Below are 24,109 nucleotides of genomic sequence, written 5' to 3'. Positions count from 1 at the left end.
TCAAGACAGGATTTCTCTGTGTACCTCTGCAATCTTGGAACTCATTCTGTAGACCTTGAACTCATAGAGATTCTCCTGCCTCTGCTTCCCAGTGATGGGATTAAAGGTTTGTGTTACCATTCCCAGTGTCACTGATGTTCATGAGGGAGAGGGCTGCTAACCACAGAAGCAGGTTCTTTACGGTAAGTGTATAGTTTTAAAATTCAGGTGTGCTCCTCTGATGTTCTTTTGTCTTTCAGCCTTCTTCCCTGGGAGGAGGCAATAAGTAGGATCTCAGGATATGTGTCCCTTTGTCTGAGCCTGCTCAGCCTTCATAACTACAGCCCAATTCAGTTACACTTTATAAACTACTCAACTATGACAACCTGTCAACATATAAATAGATGAAGATATTTTCAGAAAACGCCATGGTCTTTTCCACACATAGGGACCTTAAATGTTATCCGTGCATTTATATTACATAGCCAGAGTTGAACACCTCCAACATAGAAGGAAATAGCATCCCAAATGACTTTTGCAGGAGTACAAAGTGTGTGAGCCTTCCTCACCTTTGGTTCATCATAGACTCATTTCAGCTACTCAGCATTGTCCCTGTCTTCATCCTACTTAATCCAGTTTTTATTAAACAAGTGCTCTGTTACTCAACTAGAGGCAGGAATTCTCCACCCAACCTTCAAAGCCCTTCCTACTTGGCTAAAATGTACATTTGTTTTCATCCATTATTTTTACTGCAAAAAGGATTGAGGGGAGAGAGAGAGAGAGAGAGAGAGAGAGAGAGAGAGAGAGAGAGAGAGAGAGAGAGAGAGAGAGAGAGAGAGAGAGAGAGAGAGAGAATTAGATAGATAGATGATAGATGATAGATAGATAGACTAATATATATAGAGAGGAGATAGAGAAACACACACATAGAGACAGACAGAGACAGAAACAGACACAGAGAGGGGGAGGTAGGGAGGGAAGAAGGAAGAGAGAGAGATCCTCTGTTTCTTCATTCTGTCCTTGATTTGCTTTAGGATGAGAATCAAGAGAGAACATTCTGTTCCAGTTGGCAAGCACAGCCTCTGAAGGGTTCTCCCAGTCATCTGATGGCAATTTGATCCCACAGGCACATATTATTCACGTGTAGAGGTGGGGCTTTGGAAAATAGGAATCGATGAGATCATGAGGAAAGAGAACTGACCTAGGAAGCTTGCTCAGCTTTGCCTCCGGATGTCTTCTGCCATGTTAACAATAATAAAACAGCTCGCACCAAAGTTTACTCCTATGTTCTTTAACTCTCAGTGTTGTTCACTTATAACAGCAGAAAACAGATTCGGAGAGTATTATCCCGACACAGCTGGACTCTCTGAGGGAGGTGTTAACTCTCTTTTATAGATGATGATACTGAGACTTGAAAAGACTCAGTAACTTTAGGACCAAGAGCCACTTAGTGACTGAACTAGGGCATGTTCTGCAAAGTGCTCCCCTAAAACCTTTTGACTGCTGCTTAACTCAGATGAGAGTAAATTTATGTCATCCTTAGAAACCGTCCATATGCAGGTGTTAGGAGACACAATCTAGGAATGCAGTTGTTTTGACGTTTCTTTCTTTCTTTTTTTTTTTTTTTTAACATTTATTTGCATTTATTTTATGCTGAGTCTAATCTCATGCCATAAGGTTGTGTTTCTTCAGTTCATTCTGGAATTTCTTTGTCTTCTGAGCATCCTCCTTTTGTGACTTAGGAGCAGGCTTTTCCTTGTACCAGGGCTCACCTCAGTGGCAGAGGAGCTCATGCATGGGTTAATTCACCATGCTCTCTCCACACATTCATTGGTTTACACTGGCTGCTTGCTTACCTCCTGTCAGTGACTAGGTGATGTACTTGATAGCCCTAAGGTCAGCATTTAAGCATGTGCAGAAAACACTTGGCATTCTTTTGGGAACTCCAATCCTGTGTCCAGTCCCACTGTTTGGTGTGGGTATGTCTATAGACAGTACAATAAAACCACCAGTGTCTACACATTGCTTCTTCTTTTGAAAAACAGTGTCTTAGGATTTTATACACGGGCATTGTATTTGCACCCTTTCCGCCTTTTCTTCTCTCCTCCATATTTCTTTCAGAATTTGGTGGCTTTTCTCTTGTGCATATGACTTTGATGGTCTGAGCAGTTTCATTGATTTGTTGTTGTGGTTATTGTTTTTTTGCTATGATGCGTGTTTTATTTTCATCAATCATACAGATAATTTCCTATAATATCCCAGGGTAAACCAGTGAAATTTGAAAGTCCAATTAGCACGTGCGCAAGGCCCCACAGAAAGACCTGCAGGGCAGTGGCATTGGTGTGGAGGGTCCAGGTTCACAGTGCCCCTTGTGGCTCACATTTTGTGGGTGGTTCTTCTTTCACATTTCTAGAGGGACTAGGAGATGATGGGAGGGTAACACCCCAGACTTTCAGGAGGTTTCACTCCTCTCTTCCGGTTCAAAAGTCTCTTTGGTCGGAAGGTGTTCTTCTGCAATCTTGGTTTTCTTCAGCTTGGCCTTATCGGAGCTTGTTATTTTCTGCAAGCTTGTCTGCCATTTTCTTAAGGACCAGTGGCATCGCTGTTCAGAGCTTGTCTTCCAGGTGCTCCTGAGCACATTGCTGTAGCAAGAGACCTCACGGATGTTCTGAAAGTGAGCATGAGAATCTGAGTCACTTTTTAATTAATTAATTGATATTTTATGTCTATGGGTATTTTGCGCGCGCGCGCGCGCACACACACATACACACACATATCAGACTACAAATAGAAAAATATATGTTGTCATGGGTCCCCTGAAATTGGAGTCACAGACAGTTGCAAGCTGTCATGTGGTTTCTGGGAATTTGAACTTGAGTCCTCTAGAGGAATAACTGGTGCTCGGCTGTTTCTCCATCCTCAAGATTTGAGTCTTTTGAGTTGCATGATTTTGTAGTGTTTCCTTTGTCAAGCAAGTGCTAAACCATTTTCACAGGGCATGTCAAGCCACTTACATAAAAAGTCCTTCTGCCCCAGAGCCCGGGAGTCAAAGCCGGTTGTCAACCCAGTCCTGTCCTGCAGTCGCCTGCCTCTTCTCCCCCCGCTTTCAACATGACAGATGCTGCTCTGTCCTTCACCAAGGACTTCTTGGTCAGTGGAGTGGCCGTGGCCATCTCCAAGACGGCGGTAACACCCATCGAGAGGGTCAAGCTGCTGCTGCAGGTGCAGCATGCCAGCAAGCAAATCACCGCAGATAAGCAATACAAGGGCATTATAGACTGCGGCGAGGTTCGTATCCCCAAGAACAGGGAGGGAGTCCTGTCCTTCTGGCGTGGGAACCTGGCCAGCGTCATCAGATGCTTCCCCACCCAGGCTCTCAACTTTGCCTTCAAAGATAAATACAAGCAGATCTTTCTGGGTGGTGTGGACAGGAGGACCCAGTTCTGGCGCTACTTTGCAGGGAACCTGGCATCAGGTGGTGCCGCTGGGGCCACATCCTTGTGCTTGGTGTACCCTTTTGATTTTGCCCGTACCCGTCTAGCAGCTGATGTGGGCAAAGCTGGAGCTGAAAGGGAATTCAAAGGCCTTGGTGACTGCCTGGTTAAGATCTACAAATCTGATGGGATTAAGGGCCTATACCAAGGCTTTAATGTGTCAGTACAGGGCATTATCATCTACCGAGCTGCCCACTTTGGTATCTATGACACTGCAAAGGGAATGCTCCCAGATCCCAAGAATACTCACATCTTCATCAGCTTGATGATTGCAGTCTGTCACTGCTGTCCCTGGCCTGACTTCCTATCCTTTTGACACGGTTCGTTGATGCAGTCTGGACGCAAAGGAACTGATAGCACGTACACAGGCACGCTTGACTGCGGGCAGAAGATCGCTCGCGATGAAGGAAGCAAGGCTTTTTTCAAGAGTGCATGGTTCAACGTTCTCAGAGGCATGGGTGGTGCCTTTGTGCTTGTCTTGGACGATGAGATAAAAAAGTACACATAATTATGTCCTAGATGTTCTCCCTGAGAACAGGCATGTTGTATAATATACCATATCTTGAACATTCTGGACAGATTCCCTGGGCTTGTCTGTTTTAGCAGTGGCAACTATTTACCAGTTGAAAAGTGGGAAGCAATAATACTTATCTGACCAGTTTTCTCTTAAAGCCATTTCCATAATGACAATAATGATGGGACTCAATCATATTTTTTATTTCAGTCACTCCTGCTAATAAAAAAATTGAAGAAATAAAAATATCCAAAACCAAAAAAAGAAAAAAGTCCTCCTATATATTAAAACACTCAATTTTTAAAATGTTATTTCACCCTGTATGTTATTAAGGTCAAAAATGGTATATAGCTCACCATTAGGAGAAAAACACGCTTCTGTTTGAATAGGTGCAATTATATTGCGTATATTAACTTCTGAACCTTGTGCCAAAAAGACGTGGGTACAGGTCAGACTCAGCAGCCTAGAAATCTTTCTCCGCTGCCTTGCACTTGCTAAATTTTTGGAATTCATAGCACCACAAGCTTGAGGATGTATAGCAATGGACCACGTTTGCTGTGGTGTTTGAGTCATGTTGTGGAAACTAACTCTCAAGTGCTGCCTAAATTGAAAAGCTGCCAGGTCCACTGCCCAGTCTTCTGGATCCAGCCCACTCTCTACTTTCTCTTGACAGTATAATTTCTATCCCCTGAATTAGAAGTCTCAAGTGATTGCAGTCCCTAGTGTTACATCTTAAAGCCTCCATTTTCTGTCTAGAGAGCCTACGTCATTGTGATCCTCAGCAGCACATTATGTACTGCAATCACTTCTTTAGCCCTCTTAGTTAGCTTCTGGATGCGCATACTCCCTGCTGGTTTAAGTTGCTAAGGACAGGAAGTTGCTCTGTCTTTTCAACTAACACATCTCCCCTGCCTAGGATTTCCCTGACTACTTCAGACATTGGGTACATGTTGATTACAGTGTAGGACTCTCTCGTGTGGTGTGTTTGCAGATACACTTTTCATGTGCCGACATTCACAGACTTCAATGAAACCCTCCTGTGATTTATAACTGCACCTGGTAGTACTTTGTCTCTTACTGCTCTGTAATCTTTGGCATTAATAGTGTCTGTGTTACCATTAGGGTGTATGTGTGTGTTATGTATGTAAATATGTATGTATGAAGGTGTGTGTCTATGTGTATGATGAGCAAGTAAATGTATATGTATGATGTGTCTCGGTGTGTATATGGTATGCATGTAAATGTGTGTGTATGAAGGTTGTGCTTGATGTATATGTATATGATGTTTGTGTGTGTGTGTGTGTGTGTGGTATGTGTGTAAATGTGTATATATGAATTGTGTGTGGTATGCATGTAAATCTGTATGTATGAAGGTATGTGCATGTTGTATGTGTATGATATATGTGTGGTGTGTATGTAAATGTGTATGTATGAATGTGTGTTTGTATGGGTATATGTATATGATGTGTCTCTCTGTGTGATATGCATATAAATGCATATGTATGAATATGTGTGCATGATATGTTTTACGCATATAAATGTGTATGTATGAATGTGTGTGCATATGTATACTTATATATGCATATGTGTGGTATGTGTGTAGATGTGTATGTATGTGTGTATGGCATATGTACGTATATGATGTGCATGTATGGTATATGTGTAAATGTGTACATGTGAAGGTGTGTGCATGATGTATGTATGTGGGTGTGAGGTGAATGTTCTGGGGTACACACACAGAGGTCAGAGAGCAACCATGGTGAGGCAAAATCTCGCTTCTGTCACTTCCTATGTGCTCCAGGCTAGCTGGGCTGTGAGCTTTCAGGCAATTTCCTTATTTCTGCCTCCTGTTGCATAATAGGAACGCTGGGATTCAAGATGAGGTGCTTGCTACTGTATCTGACTTTCTATGTGGGTTCCTGAAGATCTGGACTCAGGCAAGCTTTTTAGCCTCTAAGTCACTTCACTTCATCTTAAACACAAACAAGTATGCATGCATACACATGCACACATACACACGTATGAATTATTTTAATTATACATCTTTTGCGTGGTCATCACCTGAGAGTCAATTGGCTCAAGAATTTCAAATGCTATGTGTTTCTACTCTCTTAGATACTTTAACTGGTTCCATCCCCTCATTCACATGATTATTTTCTTCTTTTGTCTTTTTAGATAGTCCTAATCTATAATCCAGACTGCCCCTGAATTTGTTCTGTAGCCCAGGAAGGCCTTGAACTAGCAAGGCCTTCCTACTGCTCAGATTCTCTGTTTGTCTCACAATGCCTGTCAAACAACCGGTATTGAAAACTCTCTCAATACACATACACAAAATGATACCTATTAATTCCATTCTTTCTTTCTTTCTTTTTTTTTTAACTGTGAAATGAATGTTTATTTCAATTTTTTTGATTAGTTATACAACTAATTCATGACAAATTACCACGTGGATTTTATATGTTCCTCAGGACTGGGGTTTGTCGATGACTTCAAAATTGGGATCATCAAATTTGAAGGTAGGAAACGTATCCATCTCTCCTTTACCATACATTTGTTTAAGCTTATAAAGCTCTCTGTCCAGATCTTGCGGATACTCTGGGCCAATATCAACAGGTCCTCCAGATGCCTGCCGCTTTGATTTGTACTCTCTTATCTTGTCCAGGAAGAGTTTCTGTACAGGACCCAGTTCCTTATTAAACGCCACAGCTGTAACACCAATGCTCCTCTTCAAATGCACAGAGACTGCTGACCGAAGGACAGAGGAGAGCCTGAAGATCCTCTGCAGAATCATGGTTGAGTCTCTGGTACTTGCACTGAGTCCCGAGCTGCCCTATTAATTCCATTCTTAAATCTGGTGTGGAGTGGAATTTGTAAGCCCAGCCTTCAGGAGGTTGGGACAGGAGGAACAGGATTTTGAGGCTAGCCTTGGCTATAGGAGAAATTCTGTCTCAAAAGTAATCATAACAAAGACAACTAATTTTTCTTTTGTTGTTTGTTTTGTGTTTGTAAGAAAATGAGAAAGAGTGTGAATAGTTTTACTTACATGCTATACTGGAATTCTCATATATTTGGAGAACTCACATTATCAGAAACTAATATCAAACTCGCCTATTGCACATCTAGCATTAACATAAAAATATTCAAGAACTATACTTCATTTATGATATTATTTTATATGTACTTTATTACATCCCAAGTGATGTAATTTTATCTCACAAGCGTATACATTCTTTTTATTGATATATGACAATTATAGAATATTATACAACATTTGTTGTCTTTCAGAAACACAGTAAGCCATGGAAAGGAGTTGGGACTGTGAGGGACTTTGTCCAAGGTCATGTGTGTCCTGACACAGTTAGTCACAGACCTGTCCTTGGTAGGTCCTGTTTACCCTTCCCTATTTTGATTCTAGAATTGTGGCAGAAAGGAAGGGAAATAAAGAAAATGGCCCACTGCTTCTTGTGCTCTACACATTGTCTTCTGAGAATTTATGGTGCCCAGCACTTGAGAGCAGTGCCTACGTGGCGATTCTCAAAGCATCTCTGCAGCTATATATCTTCACATTTACTGATTTGCTCCCATTGTAAATCAGCTTTGCAAATAGCCATTCATACAGGAAAGTAGCAGTGGCCTGGATAGTGTTGAGCTTCCTAACCCAGTATAAGCCTTAGCAAGCTTTATTTGCTGAGGGTGCCATGCTTTTATTACCATCCTGCCACAATTAATAGTAACACAGCCTCACAGTTCTTTGGCAAATAAAATACAGTATTTCAGTACAACTTTGTTATGTAGGATGCACACAGGTAAGTTAACTATTGTAGGGTGTCTCCTTGGGTGTTTTATGGTATTGAGGTAAAAAACCTTCTTCAGGACTTGGTGGGGAAAAACAAATGATCCAGTCTAGTAAGATATTGTTGACCTTGGCAGAAAGGCTCTGTAGAAAGAAGCCACGGATTTCAAGCCTTTCTCTGCAAAGGTTTCCAGCGGATCCAAGAAAGGATCAAGTAGAGCTGCACATTCAGGCTAAGGTTGTGCAGAAAGGATTCACAGTGTGCATGTTTATGCTTTTTTTTTTAAAGCTAGAAGCAGCTACTTGTGTCTGTGGCTTTGACAGCCTCTGGTGGGTGGGACCAGCATGAATCATTGAGGGAGCAGAGACTAGCCAGAGGGAATGGGGTTCCAGCTAAGAACTGACCTAGCCCCTTGCAAGGGCTGAGAAGCTGCAGTGCGCCAAGATCAAGGACCCGGGGATACACAAGGCAGGTGTTTTATCAGGGAGACTTCTACTGGCACAAAGTCAAATAGAGCAGCCAGGCAAGGCAGAGGCAGGCATAGCTCGACTCTGAATGTGTAGCTTTGTGAGTAGGTATCTGGCCACAGTTCTTTTTGGCTGAGTGCTGTTCTGGTTTTTTGTTTGTTTGTTTGTTGTTTGTTTGTTTGTTTTTTGCCTTTCTTGCTCCCCCCTTGGGGTCTTATTGCTGCTTTAAAAGTTTCAAAAAGTTTGGGAAAACCCTGGTACTTGGTGAGAATGACTTAGCCATAGTTATGTAGTTGGGAGAAAAAAATATCTGTGCTCTAAATTAAAACCTATTACTTGGTTTTGTCCTTACTGGCAAAGTCAATCCTGGTGCCTGGATTTGTGTTAGCAAAGTGGATTCTTCAGACTGAGTATATCTCTGCTCTTCAGTAGGAGAATCCTGAGCTCAGAGAAACTATACATTCTGCAGTTCTCATTACTTTGCCCTTGACTCTCTCAGCACTCCCTTCAAAAACATTGTGGGGCAGAGCGGGTGAGATGGGTTCCCCTGGAGTATATCCACCCCCACTCCAACCTGCCTGTGGGTTGACAGTTTATGTAACACTAACCCTGAGTATGTGGAGCTGACAGTTGTCAAATTAATATTTATACAGAATTTGCTTCATATGCAAAACTGATCAGCTTCATGTTCTTGACAGTGGACACTGGTTTAATGCTTTAAATATCATGCTGATGTGGCTGAATCTTACTGTGGCATAGAAATGTGGTAGTGCAAGTGTGTGCTGGGCCACTTTAGTGCCTGGTAATTACCTCCCAACAGACAACTTTATTACTATCCTTTGGGAAAACCATGAAATTTTAAAAATAATTCTTCCTTTTCTTTCCTATCTAGCTCTGGCCACAAATTCTCACAAAAGGAGTCTAATCTAAATGTTTATTTCTCCCTATCTTTAGTACAATTCCATTATGGCTTTAGAATTTGAATTAGATCCAACAGCCCACTGTAAGGCCATTTAATGTCCCAAATATCTCTTTTGTCATAATTATAACATCAACAACAAGCTTCTTGTATTACCACTCTATGATTATTGCACACATTGAAGATATACTCATAATGAAAAAAAAATATATCAATATTAAAAACAGTTAGACATACCTGAGCAATGCCTGTGAACAGGACAGATATTGTCATGAAAGATCTCAAAGGTGTCTAAATTGTCAGATCTGTCATAGACAGAGCCTTGAGGTGTTTGGGAAACAAAGCTTTGGCTTGTGGGTGAGTGCAGAGAAACAGCTAAAAGGAGCTAGGAGAGGTGAGAAAATGGAATGAAGCAAAGAAGTTCTTTCTTCTCCGTCATCTGTCTGCACCACCCATATATTTTTTCTTTATCGAAGAACACCTAGTTAGTTGTATAATAGTTAACACAACTAAAAGACAATAAAAGGCCATCTTATCTAGTGAGCCATTCAATAATCTTTATCCGCTTCAAATAAAATCTATAAAATTGGAAAAGGCAAGAGCATTACTTGTTACCCTCCTCTTGTATCCTCTGTGCCCTGTGCATGTGACACTGTGCTGGCATAAAACAAGTATGACAAGTCCAGTTTTTGAAAGAACAAATTAAGAACTTCTTGAACATAAGGAAGAGTTGGATGAATAGCTACCGAGTCTAGTAGATACCTAGACAAACAAGTCCCAGAATTCCATGGAGATTTACAAGGCTTGACATGGAGACCCAGATCGAGGATACTCTGCTCTCTGCCCTGATTGATAGCCTGTAGGATACCAGTGTTCCTGAGTGTCCAGATGTTACCCAGTGATAGGAAACATGGCAAGACTAGAAGGTGACTCTTTGCTTTGATTGTGTTGGCGACAGGGAGTTATCTCACCCTGAGGTCAGATTACAGGCTGCATGAACACTAATTCTGAAAGCGGACAGGAGAGCGTTAAACAACGGGGCTTTCATTTCTCTAGCTCCCGGTTTAATTCTTTCATGGAAGAGATATTGGCAGACCATCTGACATTCTAAGCATATTTTCACAGTGATTATAAATGTAGTATTATAATTTCTCAAAGTCTAAGGTATTTTAAGTATATGTTCAATATGAACAAGCTCAAAAACACCTGTGCACCTAGTTAGTTGTATAATATTTAACACAATTAATAAAGATAATTAAAGACCATCTTATCTAGTGATAGCATGTTTAAGTTTCTTAGTAGGTTTTCTAGAACAATTTGTAACTTAATTTATTCATACTTGTTAAATTTGTTTAATACGTTCACTAATTTCTTTATATACTATCTACAAGATATCTATCTGCTTTTCTTACTCGTTTATAAACTTGAGTTTCAAGACCAATTTAAAAAAATCATCAGATAAATTCAGCCTAATCAATTAACCAGCTACTTTTTCAGAATAAAAATACATGGGATTTTATGTCTTCTTTAATGACATTCTTCATGATATCTTAGACTTACATAGCCCAGTTGAATAAAGTTTAATGTTGGCTTAGGAATCCATAGTTATTTTCTGAATATGACAGAAGTGTTACCTGATAGATTCTAAGGTCCTCTGAGAATACCACACATAAAAATATCAAAACAAAATTGCATTGCAAAACTTGTTTTTATTTCTAATTCACTAAAGCACTGAAAGTTGTCAAATAGTATTTAGAAAACATTTATGAAAACAGCAGGCGAGATAATGGGGGTGTAGAGCAGGAAAATGTGATTTTTATTCTCAAGAAGTTTATAAATGGAGAAGGTAGATTAAAAACAGCCAGGACTTCATTAGGGCGTGTTGAGAAATAAAGGAATTCCTTCCATCTATAAAGACTCCGCCATTACCATGGCTAGTGGGTACAGCTGTCTGCTGCTATACCTGAGGGCCTGGGCTCTGCTCCACATGGTAGAGAGAGAGATAGGAGGCTATTGAATACTGCTGGTCGGTTTGATTAATGCTTGAGCTGGAGAGTAGGGGCAGCAGCTGAAGAAATGGCATTGGTGTAAGAAATACTGAAGAGTTTGGATCAATAGAACTTGGTGATTGATTGAATGGGGCACGGCAAAGACAGAACAGTTACTCTCTGTTAAGTGGAGTTAGATGAGGTCAAATGTGGAAACCTTGGGAAAACCTTCTATTTACACAGACGAGAAGGAAAAGGAATCCTTAAACAAGTGGGGACCAGAAGCTAGGGAAGCAGGACCAAAGGTGGGAAAGAATCTCAGGTGACAATATAGGGGATCACACTGAGGTAGAAGACAGAAAGTCCAATGTGACCAGCAGTCAACCGTGATGATGACTTGCATGGGTCATTTAATCTGAGTACTACAACATCATAGGTGGCTATAGTCAAGTAGTATTTTAAAGATTTGTTGTTAACAATATGAACTAACCAGTACCCCCAGAGCTCGTGTCTCTAGCTGCATGTGTAGCAGAAGATGGCCTAGTCAGCCATCATTGGGAAGAGAGGCTCTTGGTCTTGCAAACTTTATATGCCCCATCACAGGGAATTGCCAAGGCCAAGAAGCAGGAGTGGGTGGGTAGGGGAGCAGGGCAGAGGGACTTTCGGAACTTTTGGGACTTTCGGGATAGCATTTAAAATGTAAATGAAGAAAATATCTAATAAAAATTTGAAAAAAAAAAGATTTGTTGTTAAGCTAAAAAGATTTCTTTCTTTTCTTCTTCTTTTTTTAAAAAAAAAATTACAACAGTCCTTTTCCCCCTTTCCTACTGCCAAATACTCCCATGTCGGCCTGCTCACTCTTTTTCAAACTAATGGACAATTTTTCAATTGTTACTGCATGTGTATGTGTATTTATAGTATATATATATTACACATTATATGTTGTCAGAAATGACCATTTGGCTCTGGTCCGCTAATTGCTTGCTCTTCCCTTGGTAAGACTTCCTTGTCCACTCTCAGCTTTACTCAGCTGCGTACGAATCTTTGCGTACGGCTGAGGCACTGTGGGCTTTTCCCCCGCCTAGGTTGCTGAGCTCATTGGTGTCCTCTTTGCTCAGCCGATGATATTTCGGTTTGCGTTTGGTGTCTTTCCTGGTAGAAGTCTCTGATGACAGAAAACAACAACCAATTGGTATGCAGGAGAGGAGGAGAGCCCAGTCCCAATGAATCTTGGAGAATAGGTCTGTAAGATTTCTTTTTGAGATGCAAAGACCAAACTAAACTGATTAAATTGATTTAAAAAAATCCTTCATTTCACATATTTTTCTTAATGTTGCAAGATCTTTTGTCATTAAAAATGACCCCTCCCTTCAAAAAAGAGGAAGAAAGGAAGAAAGAGTTTCATAACCTCCTCCTGTATCCAATTTTGTCACTTAAGTAAGCTGTTGATTTTGTAGGTCTGTAATATTTGAAATGATAAAATTGGCCCCATTTATCTACTTAGATCTTTTCAGATGTTACTTATATTACACTTTTTAAATTTTATGTCACACAGACTTACAATATTATATTTTTAGAATAGCGTTAATACTTATGGGTCTGTAATATATGGATTATAGGTATACTTGACCATTAACTTTAGATGAATCTAGATGATAATTTAACTTTAAAACTATAAAATAACTCCTCTAAACTTTATAGCATCCCTTATGAAGGAGGGTTCTGGATTGACTTATTATATATCTATAGAGTCCCACAAGAATGATTTTCTTTCTGATTCAGTTTTCTGTTTTTAACATCTTCAAAAACTACATTTTTTGTGTGTATGCGAATGCGCGTGCATACAGACTCCCAGACATACATATGTACACACACATCTATATCTGTCAATCATCTATCTATCTATCTATCTATCTACCTAGCTTGAGTTGAAGACAAAGAACAACCTATGGGAGGTGTTTCCTTCTTCTAGCCTAGGTGGCCCAGAAATCACACTCCGGTTGTCAGGTTTGGCCTCCTTATTGACTGAGCCATTGAGCTAGCGCTCCAGCTTAGCTTTATATATAGGATCTTAAGTTAAAAAAAAAAAGTTCGTGTAAACAATGGAAGTTTAGTTTGAATCTGATCTCAACAGAGGCAGGAAAGAGGAATGAAATATGGCTTCCCTTTATTACCCAACAATATCATTCTAGACAATAGGTCAACTTCCACTTCAAAGTAAAGTAACCACAGAAAGCTCAAAATAGACACGAGCAATATTGAGAGCGGCAACAGCCAGGAAGCCAATGCTAAGAGGAGAAGAGAAAGGTCTGGGGAAACGTGGCAATGGAAATAATATTTTGAGCTTAGGAAAGGATGCGATAGTTCCAAGGCTTTCTACTTCCTGTAACTGGCATGAGTGGTATTTTCTAGATGAGCAACAGCTGATAAAGAGCGTGATTAGGCATTTTATAGAGCTGAAGTTTCTCATCACCCAAATCTCTTCCATTGGTAAATGAAGCTTTAGAAGAAAGAAGACTTTCTATATAAGTGTACTGTTGAGGGGTAGATGCATTCGTCTTTCTTGGACCTGTTTGCAACCAAAGATAGAGGCAAGACTGAGAAATGAGGCTCCCATTCTTTTAAGAAACTGAGCAGCGCTGGAAGGGACGCTTCATCCCCAGAACAGTTTCAGAAAGGTGAAGAATTCTAATCTCTGCTGAGCGACACAGGAGAGCCTTTGTCTCCTCAGAATCAGAAAGGTCAGCTTAGATACACACAATGTGCCTGGAGTTGGTCGTGGCAACCATTACTTACTTCCTAATTAACTTATATTCTTCTTAGTTAGAAAGTCAATTAAATTTTCACCTAAATATTTCAATAATCTAACACTGTGAACCTGACTTAAGTCACCTTTGAAATGACCACTTATATCTGTAAGAGCACATAACATATGATACTGAAATTTGCTTCAGGACATGATTCAAGGAAATATGATATTAAACTCTGCCATCAACAGTTTTTAAGTCTCCCTAGTTGTGTATATGCTGTAACTTTCTTTTTGCTTAATATGTTTTTGTTCATTCATTCTTTCTTTTTTTTAATTGGATATTTTCTTTATTTACATTTCAAATGTTTTCCCCTTTCCAGGTCTCCCCTGGGGAAACCCCCTCTCCCATCCCGCCTCTCCCAGCCTCTATGAGGTTGCTCCCTCATCCACCCACCCACTCCTGTCTTCCCACCATAGCATTCCCCTGAGGGCATAGAACACACTCAGGTCCAAGGGCTACAACAAGGTCATCCTCTGCCACATATGCAACTGAAGCCATGGGTCCCTCCATCTGTACTCTTTGGTTGGTGGTCCCTGAGAGCTCTGGGGGGTGTGGTCTGGCCTGTTGACACTTGTTCCCTCCATGAGGCTGCAACCCTCGCCCCCCAGTTCCTTCAGTTCTTTCTCCAAATCCTCCATCTGGGATGCCTGCCCTTAGTCCAATAGTTGACTGTGAGCATCTGCCTCTGATTTATCAGGCTCTAGCAAAGCCTCTCTAGACACAGCCATATCAAGCTTCCATCAGCAAACACTTCCTGGCATCCACAATAGCGATTGGGTTTGGTGGCTGTATGTGGGATGTATCCTCAGGTGGGGCAGTCTCTGGATGGCCTTTTCTTCAGTCTCTGCTCCATGCTTTGTCTCTATATTTTCTCCTGTAATTTGTCACCCTTCTAAGAAGCATTGAAGCATCCACATTTTGGTCTTTCTTCTTCTTAGACTTCATATGGTCTGTGAATTAAATGTTGGGAATTCCGAACTTTTGTGCTAATATCCACTAATCAGTGAGTACATACTGTGTGTTCTTTTGTGACTGAGTTACCTCACTCAGAATGATATTTCTTTAAGTTCTATCCATTTGCCTTCAAATTTCATGAAGTCATTGTTTTAGTATTCCATTGTGTAAATGTACCACATTTTTGTATCCATTCCTCTGTTGAGAGACATCTGGGTTCTTTCCAGCTTCTGGCTATTATAAATAAGGCTGCTATGAACATAGTGAAGCATGTGTCCTTATTACATGGTGGAGCATCTTCTGGGTATATACCCAGGAGAGGTATAGCTGGGTCCTCAGTAGTCCAATTTTCTGAGAAACCATACACTGATTTCCAGAGGGGTTGTATCACTTGCAATCCCACCAGCAATGAAGGAGTGTTCCTCTTCCTCCACATCCTCACCAGCATCTGCTGTTACCTGAGTTTTTGATCTTAGCCATTCTGACTGGTGTGAGGTGGAATCTCAGGGTTGTTTTGATTTGCAATTCCCTGATGACTAAGGGTGTTGAACTTTTCTTTAGGTGTTTCTCAGACATTCAAGTTTCTTCAGTTGAGAACTCTCTGTTTAGCTCTGTTCCCCATTTTTAAATAGGATTATTCAGTTTTCTGGAGTCTAACTTCTTGAGTTCTTTGTATATATTGGATTTTAGTCCTCTATCAGATGTAGGATTGGTAAAGATCTTTTTTCAATCTGTTAGTTGCCGTTTTGTCCTATTGACAGTGTCCTTTGCCTTACAGAAGCTTTGCGATTTTATGAGGTCCATTTGTCAATTTTTGATCTTAGAGCACAAGCCATTGGTGTTCTGTTCGGGAACTTTCCCAGCGGAACAGAGCCCTCTATGACAACTCAGCAAAGTTCCTATGCACTCAGAGACTGAAACAGCCAGATCAGGCCCCATGCAGGTCTGGAGCAGGTCCTCTACATATATGTTGCAGCGTTCACTGTAGCGCTCTGTTTTGGACTCCTGAGTTTGGGTGAATGTGTGAGTCTCAGATTCTTTTGCTTTCTCAAGGGATTCTTTTTCCTTATGTTGGTGTGCCTTGGCCAACTTTGGTGTGAAATACCAAGGAATTAGCAATTAATATTCAAATAATAATAATATGTTGTACTGTTAATTGAGTTACACTGAACTGATTAATACTGAGCAAATGGATCCTCTTTTTTCTGGTTATCTTTTGTTTTGTTTTGATGTCATCTCTTAGAAGCCTGTCCTTTTCTAACGGGAGACAGAAAGGAAGTAGGCACGGGGGCTGGGGAGGAAATGGGAGGAGTAGAGGAAGAGGAAAATGTACTCAGGATGTACTGTATGAGAAAAAAATCTATTTTCAATAAAAGGGGAAAACTAGAGTACTAAATTGCATATGTGTATTTGTATACACATTGACAAAACCAAAGACATAAAGCACAAATAAAGGAGCACATATAATAATAAAAAAAAAAATCATGTTGAAAACAGGAACTTGGTCGCATTGGTTTTAAATTTATTTCAGGGTAGTAGATTATAGGTAACTTAAAATTTTCATTTACTCTTAAAGAGCCAACAATGAGTGTACTACAGTATTATTTAAAAATATAGAGGCAGGTGAATTTCTGAGTTCGAGGCCAGCCTGGTCTACAAATGAGTTCCAGGACAGCCAGGGCTACACAGAGAAACCCTGTCTCAAAAAAACCCTATATATATATATTTTTCTAAAGTTAAATATGTTAATGTCACACAGTTGTAACATAGATTTGCTGTCTCAGGTCATATACTTCTTACCATTATCAGTGATATTGTTTTTAAGTCTAAGAAAATTTTAAACATTTATTTATTTATTTTTATGTTCCTTGACATTTTGTCTGCATGTAGTCTGTGTGAGGATGTCAGAAGCCATGGAACTGGAGGTACAGATAGGAGTGATCTGCCATGTGGGTTCTGGGAACCTGAACCTGGGTCTTCTGGAAGGGCAGGTGGTGCTCTTAACCACTGAGTCATCACTACAGTCCTTCAAACATTCTTGTTGGTGTGTTTGTGAAGCAGAGAGAGGGGCCAGAAACTCCAGTTTTACTCTTGTTTTTTTTTTTTTTTTTTTTTTTTTTTTTTACGTGCAGTTTACATTTCATTATAGCGCACCTTTAATCTAGTTATTGTTTGTGCACACACAAAAGACCTCCCCAAAGTGAACATCAGAATATTTTCTGAGTTTTACTGGCTGCTATCAAAAAATCATAAAGGTATTTATAATTTCCTTCTGAGAGGTTAAGATGTAGAGCTCTTGGGAAGTCTGAGTATAGATCTTTTGGAAAAGATGTGCAGCTGCAATTACTGTGAGGTTAATATTTAACACAAGGGAATTTGGTTCTTTCTGCTTAAATGGCAAGTTTAATCAAGGTCTAGTTCAGAAAATCCCAAAGAAAATCAATGGTGCACAGAGAAGAATCTGGAAAAATGAAACTGAAACCTTTCTATACAGCAGACCAGGGAAAGTGATTGGGATTACAATTTATCAGCATAACGACCTTCATCCTTCTGTCCCTTCTTCCATCCCTTCTTCTTTTCCTCCATTTCTCTCCTTTGTTTCTAAGCTTTCTCTCTTATCCTTCTCCCATTTTCTTCCCTTCCTTATTTTAGTTATATCCTTTAATAAAAAACAGTCTCTGTCAAATTCTCTGTTTGAAGCACGTTTTATGATGAATAAGGTGTGTTTTTCCTTCCTAGACCATGTTATGTTAAGATCATAGGTTAATATTTCTCGTTACTTAATAAATACACCTCAAATACTCTCATCTGTGGCCTTTTTGTTATTCACAAATTGAATAGTTTGTGCTGTAGAAAATTATGTGCTTTGGGGCCAGAACCCCACCCGTGACCTTCAAACTGAAATGCATGTTCTAATCAATGTAATGTGTATAGGTAATGGTTTCGCACAGTGTTCACTTGTAATGGTCACGCTGAGACTTGGATATTGGCCACATGTATTCCTGGGGATAAAGCCAGAGAAAGTCACAATGAAACTTCAAATTCAAGGAACAGTTTCTTTTGTAGGATGAATGAATCTTCACTGTTAACAAACATTAGGGTGAAATATTGCAGAATTACACTAGACACACTCAACTACAATTGTAATAGTATAAATTATAATATTCAACATAGACCTGGAGAGAACATAAACTTGGACTTGAAATATGTTTTATTTCAAGTTTATCTTCATGACAGTAGAATAGAGATATGATATTGCCTTTTAATGAGCCAATTTCTTACCAATTTTAATACTTGTAGTAATATTTGACTATCTCTATAAAGAATCATATAATACCTATTTGTTCTGTCATTTCTATATATAAAATTTGAAACAAACAAAACCCTACAATATATGGTAGATCATACTTTTCTGTAACCCCATACCTTTTTCTTGCCTCCTTGGGCACTAGAAATGCACACGGAACCCAGATGCATGCTTAGGCAAAACATATACAATAAAATAGATAATAATAATATTAACAACAAACAACAACAACAATAATAAAAGATTGCTAGTAGAGAGTCCTGCCCATTAGAAAAGAATTTTCTCTGTAGTTGTCCGTATTAGATTTCTTTCTAAAGTTCTTGTTTCTCCCCTTAGAAGTTCAGTATCCCCAAATACCCAGCTCCTGAGTCTAAAGAGATGTTCAGTTTGGAGCTAAGTTACTCCATTGTGTCAGGGCTTGCTCACTGACACTCTGCTGGCATCATGAGTTAGTAAAGGTGCTCTCTGTTGGCTTTCCATTATATATTGGGTGTTCCAATAAGTACGGGAAATTTGGGGCTCAGGAGATCTAGCAGATATGAGCTATTGTCCATTTTCCTATAGCTCTTTACACATCTGCTGCCTATATGAAGGAATTCAGGTTACATGGCATATAAGAATGTTTTCTAATCTAGGGCAGTGGAAACTTCCTTTAGTGTATGAAGGTACTCCTAATGAGGACGTGACGTGATGGGGGGTATAGAGTATCAACTGGCTATCTCTCTCTCTTTTATTTTTATTTTTTATTCGATATTTTCTTCATTTATATTTCAAATGCTATCCTCAAAGTCCCCTATACCCTCCTCCCTGCCCTGCTCCCCAACCCACCCATTCCTGTTTCTTTGCCCTGGCATTCCTCTGTACTTGAACATATGATCTTCACAAGACCAAAGGCCTCTCCTCCCATTTATGGTGGACTAGGCCATCCTCTGCTACATATGCAACTAGAGACACAGTTCTGGGGGGTACTGGTTGGTTCATATTGTTGTTCCTCCTATAGGGTTGCAGATGCCTTTAGTTGTCAGACGCGCCCCCACACTCCGTCCCGCAGAGGTGGGGCAAAGACGACTCATATGCCAAGGCAGGGTTTGAGCAGCTTCCGCAGCTTCCACAGCTTCCTGCTGCAGCTTCCTTTATTCTCTCTACAGCTCACCCCAGCTCTCTACAGCAGTTCAGCTTCTCCCCTCTGCTTCTCAGCTTCTCTCCTTCTCAGTTTCACTTCAGCTCTCTCCCAGCTTCACCTCAGCTTCTCAGCTTCCCTGCTTCTCCTCAGCTCTCCTCTCTATTCCAGGATCGCCCAATTTATCCCCTTCCACCCTCTGCACTCTTCTCTCATAGCTCATCATCCAACCAGCATTCAGCGCGTTCTATATGCGAGCCATGCAAGCAGACTGGGTGGGTGCTGATAGGCCAGTGACTCAATACTGGCGGACAGCACGTGACCACTCAGGTGTGCGTGATCACTTAGGTGCGCATGATCATTCAGATGCACATAATCAGGTTTTTGGTAAACAAGCAGGGAATCATGGGGCTTGGCAGTGAGCCAGGATGCCATCTTGGCTCAGGCTGCCCCAGCCACAGCCACACCTGCTTCTCACATTTAGCTTCTTGGTTACTGTCTCTAGCTCCTTCGTTAGGGGCCCTGTGTTCCATCCAATAGGTGACTGTGAATATCCACTTCTGTATTTGCCAAGCTCAAGAGATAACTCTATCAGGGTCCTGTCAGCTAAATCTTGCTGGCATATGCAATAGTGTCTGGATTTGGTGGTTGTATATGGGATGGATTTCCAGGTGGGGCAGTCTCTGGATGGTCCTTTCTTCTGTCTCAGCTCCGAACTTTGTCTCTGTAACTCCTTCCATGGGTATTTTGTTCCCCATTCTAAGAAGGAATGAAGTATCCACACTTATGTCTTCCTTCTTAAGTTTCGTGTATTTTGCAAATTGTATTTTGGGTAGTTTAAGTTTCTGGGTAAATATCCACTTATCAGTGAGTGCATATCATGTGTGTTCTTTCCTGATTGGGCTACCTCACTCAGGATGACATCCTCCAGATCCATCCATTTGCCTAAGAATTTCATAAATTCATTGTTTTTATTTGCTGAGTAGTACTCCATTGTGTAAATGTACCACATTTTCTGTATCCATTCCTCTGTTGAGGGACATCTGGGTTCTTTCCAGCTTCTGGCTATTATAAATAAGGCTGCTATGAACATGTGTCCTTATTACCAGTTGGAACATCTTCTGGATATATGCCCAGTAGAGGAATTTCTGGATCTTCTGGTATTACTATGTCCAATTTTCTGAGGAACCACCAGACTGATTTCTAGAGTGGTTGTACCAGCTTGCAATCCCACCAGCAATGGAGGAGTGTTCCCTCTTTCTCCCTGGCTATCTCTTGTTGGCAGGCAAGGCTTTTAGTGGTAGGACTGGGTTGCATTTAACTGAGTTGTTAGCCCAGCAGGTCCCATGAAAATCTCCAACTAATAGTGGGCCCCCTTGCTTAGGAAAATACCCACAAATCTCTGTGAATATGAAGAAGTCACGTTGGTGCCTACAGGTAGCCTTCCCCACTCTGTTCTAGTCTCTTTGGTGTAGGAAGGTACTCTGTGGGCTACTAAAAGAGAATTGTTACTGACCACTAACCTACCCAAAGAACCTTTGACATACAATCTGTCCTGTATGCAAAATATGCTATATACTCTTCCATACTCATATATCAGTGCCTTACCTTCAGAGAGGCTTGCTCTGAGAGTGGAGAAAGAGAGTCTATGTTGGAGACCTCTACTCCATCCTTTCCTCCGAGCTCAGGTAACTCCTAAGAAGAGGAGGCAGAACAATTGTTAGAGCCAGATGGAATGAAGCACACCAGGAGAACCAGACCAACTGTGCAAAGCTCATATGAACTTATAGAGACTGCAATGGCAAGCACAGGGTGTCTGCACCAGGTTCTCTGCATATAGAGTAGAGCTTCCGGCTTAGTGTTTTTATACAGCTTCTGGGTTTGTGAACGAGTGGGTCTCTGATGCTTGTGCTTGCTCTGTGGGCTCTTATCCATATGTTGGATTTCCACCTCTAACTTTGATATGGTAGTCTTGATGTACCTTATTATATTTTATTTTGTCATGTTTGGTTGCTATCCTTTAGAAGCCTTTCCTTTCCTTTCCTTTCCTTTCCTTTCCTTTCCTTTCCTTTCCTTTCCTTTCCTTTCCTTTCCTTTCCTTTCCTTTCCTTTTCTTTCTTTTTAACTTATTTTATTAGATATTTTCTTCATTTGCATTTCAAATGCTATCCCGAATGACCCTTATACTCTCCCCCCGACCTGCTCCCCTGCCCATTCTTCTCCCACTTCTTGGCCCTGTCCTTCCCCTGTGCTGGGTCATATAAAGTTTGCAAGACCAAGGGGACTCTCTTTCCAATGACGGCTGACTAGGCCATCTTCTGCTACATATGCAGCTAGAGACACGAGTTCTGGGGGTGCTGGGTAGTTCATATTGTTGTTGCACCTATAGGGTTGCAGGCTCCTTCAGTTCCTTGGGTACTTTCTCTAGCTCCTCCATTGGGGTCTCTTTGTTCTATCCTATAGATGACTGTGGGCATCCACTTCTGTGTTTGTCAGGCACTGGCATAGCCTCACAAGAGATAGCTATATCAGTGTCCTTTCAGCAAGATCTTGTTGGCATATGCAATAGTGTCTGCCTGTTCTTTTCTAATGAGAGAAAGAAAGGGAGTGGATCTGGAAGGGAAAGAAGGTGGAGAGGAAATGAGAAGAGTAGAGGGGAAGAGTAAACTGTCATCAGGAAGTACTGTGTGAGAAAGGAATACATTTTCAATAAATGGATAATAATAGTAATAGTAATTATTACTATTAATTATTAATACTATTATTATTATTATCCTTATTACTACTACTATTATTATTATTATTATTATTTTGGTTTTCTGAGGCAGGGTTTCTCTTTATAGCCCTGGCTGTCCTGGAACTCACTCTGTAGACCAGGCTGGCCTCAAACTCAGAAATTCACCTGCCTCTGCCTCCCAAGTGCTGGGATTAAAGGTATGAGCCACCACTGCCTAGCAAGAATTATGCCCTTGGTCCTGTGAAGGTTCTGTGCCCCAGTATAGGGGAATGCCAGTGCTAGGAAGCAGGAGTGAGTGGGTTGGGAAGCAGTGGGAGGTGGGAGGTGATGGGGATTTTCAGAGGAGAAACTAAGAAAGGAGATAATATTTGAAATATAAATAAAGAAAGTATCTAAAAATAGATAAGTACAAATGAAAAAAAATGTCAATAGGACTCCAAAGCTAATTAAAATTGAGGAAACATGGGATTATTCTGAGCTGCTCTCAGAGACCTTGGAAACTTAAATGGACTTAAGAAATATTTGATTAAGAACACACACACACACATACACACACACACGTGCGTGTGTGTATATGTGTGTGTGTTACATGTATATTTACTGGTAAAATGAAAATGAATACATATAGCTTTTCAGAGAGTAGGTAGAAATTGAGAAGGAGATGAAATCTGTAAGATGGTCATTCTGTAGTAGGGAAAACTGAACAGATCACTGTATCTTGGTAAATATTCAAGATTAGTAAGTAAACTTAAATGAAGCGTGTAGTGATAGGGATGAAAGCACATGGGGATGCTTGATCCTGACTCTTCAGAAAAGGCAACAGTAAGTTGTTTCTGCTAAGAATCTGAAGGTAAAAATGTAAGTCCCCACTTTCCTAACAGATGTAGGTCGATTATAAGCACAAAGACAGCAAGTCTGAAGTCCAAAATGTATCCTGGTTCTTTGATTTGAAAAAGAAAAACCTTCGTAGATATGACATAAGAATTTCAGATTAACAGGTGTACTTACTTGCGTTTCCTAGATGGACTCTGAATATCATTATGTGTCCTTACATGACAGAGGCAGAGATAGCACACAGACAAGTTGAGGATGAGATAGAGAAAGAGACAACATGGAGATGAGAACAGAGATTGGGGTGAAATGTGTCCTAAGAGGGTAAAGAAATGAAAAAACAATAAATAAATAAATAAATAAATAAATAAATAAAAGCCGGAGCCCAAGGAGAGAGTGCATGTCTGTGCCATTTTTTTTCTAGTCTTCTGCCTTTGAGAAGTGTAAGGGAATGAAGTCTGCTTATTTAAAGCTGTCTGTTTTGTGGAAGTATGTTATTACAGCCTAAGAAATGAATACAATGATTCACATAACACATGAGCGGCTGTAATTCTATGTAGTATGCTGTATAGAGGTGAAATAAGGTTTAGAGAGAAAGTGGGCAGTAGCTATTGGAATTGATAAGATGGCTAAGGGTGACCCTAGCAGCTTCTATGGAATAGAATTGGGGAATCAAGATGGGCATGGCAGGGCTTCCTTCCTCAGAATCCCAGCATCTTATCAACATCTCTGACCACCCAGATGGGATTAAACTTTAAAAATGTATTTTATTTTCATTTACAAATGTGTGTGTTTGTGTGTGTGTGTGTTTGTCTGAAACCTCATGTGTGTGGGTGCCCACAAGGTCAGAAGAGAATGTTAGATGCCTTGTAGATGGAGTTGCAGACATATATGTTTGGACCTGAGCGCAGGTTGTCTAGAAGAGCATAATGGGCCTTTACCCGATGAACCATGCTCTAGCCCCAAGAAGAAGATTTTTGGTTACATTATTTCATGGAAACTACAGTTGAATCTCTATAGTATTTGCCTAAATTTTGAATTATTCTTTAAAATTATAGATTGTTATATATAAACTATTGATGTATGCCAGATACACACACACACACACACACACACACACACACACACACACACACACACACGTGTGTGTGTGTGTGTGTGTGTGTAAAACTGATCATGCTACTTGAAAACTCAG

At 40.4% G+C, this 24,109-nt stretch overlaps 2 pseudogenes; one reads left to right on the top strand and one right to left on the bottom strand.

Annotated features, from left to right (window-relative positions):
- The first annotated feature begins 3,090 nt into the window (after positions 1-3,090).
- Positions 3,091-3,981, top strand: LOC110338339 (annotated as a pseudogene).
- Positions 3,982-6,400: 2,419 nt separating this feature from the next.
- Positions 6,401-6,811, bottom strand: LOC110338532 (annotated as a pseudogene).
- Between the last annotated feature and the right edge of the window lie 17,298 nt (positions 6,812-24,109).

The sequence above is a fragment of the Mus pahari genome, chromosome 21, assembly GCF_900095145.1.
Source record: "Mus pahari chromosome 21, PAHARI_EIJ_v1.1, whole genome shotgun sequence".
Classification (NCBI taxonomy): Eukaryota; Metazoa; Chordata; class Mammalia; order Rodentia; family Muridae; genus Mus; species Mus pahari.
The sequence above is the reverse complement of the archived record's forward strand: the minus strand, read 5'-3'. Positions and strand labels throughout refer to the sequence as shown.